The sequence below is a fragment of the Penaeus japonicus genome, unplaced genomic scaffold (assembly GCF_977035675.1).
Source record: "Penaeus japonicus unplaced genomic scaffold, GWHDUDI00000001_assembly GWHDUDI00000001, whole genome shotgun sequence".
NCBI classification, from domain to species: domain Eukaryota; kingdom Metazoa; phylum Arthropoda; class Malacostraca; order Decapoda; family Penaeidae; genus Penaeus; species Penaeus japonicus.
Genome location: NW_028234403.1, coordinates 45,073,671 through 45,076,170, shown reverse-complemented (window position 1 = coordinate 45,076,170; position 2,500 = coordinate 45,073,671).

The window sequence follows — 2,500 nt, the reverse complement described above, 5'->3', positions numbered from 1 at the left end:
TCTCTCTCTCTCTCTCTCTCTCTCTCTCTTTCTCTCTTTCTATCCATCCATCCATCTCTCTCTCTCTCTCTCTCTCTCTCTCTCTCTCTCTCTCTCTCTCCATTCATCCATCCCTCTCTCTCTCTCTCTCTCTCTCTCTCTCTCTCTCTCTCTCTCTCTCTCTCTCTCTCTTTCTCTCTTTCTCTCTTTCTCTCTTCCTTCTCTCCATCCATCCATCTCTCCCTCTCTCTCTCTCTCTCTCTCTCTCTCTCTCTCTCTCTCTCTCTCTCTTTCTCTCTTTCTATCCATCCATCCATCTCTCTCTCTCTATCTCTCTCTCTCTCTCTCTTTCTATCTCTATCTATCTCTCTCTTTCTCTTTCTCTCCATCCATCCATCTCTCTCTCTCTCTCTATCTATCTATCTATCTATCTCTATCTCTATCTATCTATCTCTATCTCTCTCCATCCATCTCTCTCTCTCTCTCTCTCTCTCTCTCTCTCTCTCTCTCTCTCTCTCTCTCTCTCTCTCTCTCCATCCATCTCTCTCTCTCTCTCTATCTATCTATCTATCTATCTCTATCTCTCTCCATCCATCTCTCTCTCTCTCTCTCTCTCTCTATCTATCTATCTATCTATCTCTATCTCTATCTCTCTCCATCTCTCTATCTATCTCTCTCTCTCTCTCTCTCTCTCTCTCTCTCTCTCTCTCTCTCTCTCTCTCTCTCTCTCTCTCTCTCTCTCCCTCTCTCTCTCTTAACCTTTATTTGTCATCATTGTTACATTTCTGGTACATGTGAGATCGTTTGACCGATTGCCCTCATAATATATTGGCTAAAATTTACATATGGAAATAAATTATCTAAAAGCCAAACCAGCTTGAAATATTAACACATACATCAACATGAATATGGATATAAGCTAAAACTAGAAACTATGGCTATAAAGTACATTACAACTTATAAAATAATTGGTAAAATTCTATTTACAAGAGTTTTAAAACTTTGAACACTGTGTACAATGTGTCTAGGCATATAGCTTAAAACAGCATTCCACATCCTAGTGTATTTTGGGATGTACTGTCTCTGGTAGTGCCATGTACTGCATCGTGGCTGCTCTAGTGCGTCCGGCACTCTCTCCACGGTTCTGGTGGTACGAGTAATCCGACGGACTGGCTGTCGCAGCGCCTGCAAGTGTGGCACTTGTTCTTCTTGTATTCTGAACATGACAGTAAGACACATCCCTCCGGTGCTGTAGATTCTGAAGGTTGTTTAGATTCCCAGGATCTTCACTGTTGATTATCTTGATGGCTCTGGATTGTATCCTGTCGAGGTGCTTCTTAGCAGCTCCTCCCCATGTCAGAGGAACATACTCCATCACAGACCGGATCTGCGATTTGTATAGAACCTCTCTTCCTCTTACATCAACAAGCCATGAAAGACGTCTCAGGGACGCAAGTTTCCTTGATGCTTTCCTCACGATATTTTCAATGTGTGTTTTGAAGGTGAGTTTTTTGTTATCGTAGGTAACGCCAAGTATTTCTACTTCATCTTCAGGTCGTAGTAATTTACCATCGAAGTATAATTTGATGGTGGGTTGGGGGGTTCTGGTAATTTCCATGAGGTGGGTCTAGTTTGGTGCAAACTTGACCTGCCACCTGTGACCCTAGGTTAGGATGTTCTTCAGTTTAGTATTTATTTGTGTTGCTGTCATTTCCTCATCTTCGGCACTGTAGGTAACCGACAGTGTGATGTCGTCAGCAAACGCTTGTGTCTCAGGCACTAGAAGCAGCAAGTCATTTATAAATACATTCCACATGAGGGGTCCCAGAACACAGCCCTGCGGTACGCCTGCTTTGATAGCATGCTGTGTTGATTTCTTACCATTCAAGACGACATTCAGGTACCTATTGGTAAGATAGTCAGTGAAAAGGTTGAGAAGTGGTCCACCCACACCAATTCCATATAATTTCTCAATCAAGGCATCATGCCACACTCGATCGAAGGCCCCCTCGATATCCAGAGCTATCACAGCAGTGCATTGGTTATGGTCAAGGGCAGTGCTCCAGGCAGAAGACGTGAGCAGATCAACAGCTGAGTGGTTTCTCCTGAATCCAAACTGTCGGGAGGACACCAGTGAGTGTTTGTTGAGATGTCCTGTTAGACGTGAACATATTATTTTCTCAAGAACTTTGCTGACAGCAGAGAGTAGTGCTACAGGACGATAATTTTTGGTTTCTGCTTTATTTCCTTTCTTGTGAATGGGCACGATGTTGCTGACCTTCCATTTCGATGGACATTTTTGTTGTTGTATGCAATTACTAAACAACAGAGCAAGTGGTTTGGACAACTGTCTAGCACATCTTTTAAGTAAGCGTGGACTTATTTCGTCTGGACCCACTGCTTTTGTCTAAATGAGGTCCTTCAGAATTATTTCGACTTCTGTCTTTGTTGTCTTTATGTTGGTCATATCCCAGGATATATGCGTCATGGTGTTTCTGATCATTCCCCCAATCAGCAGATT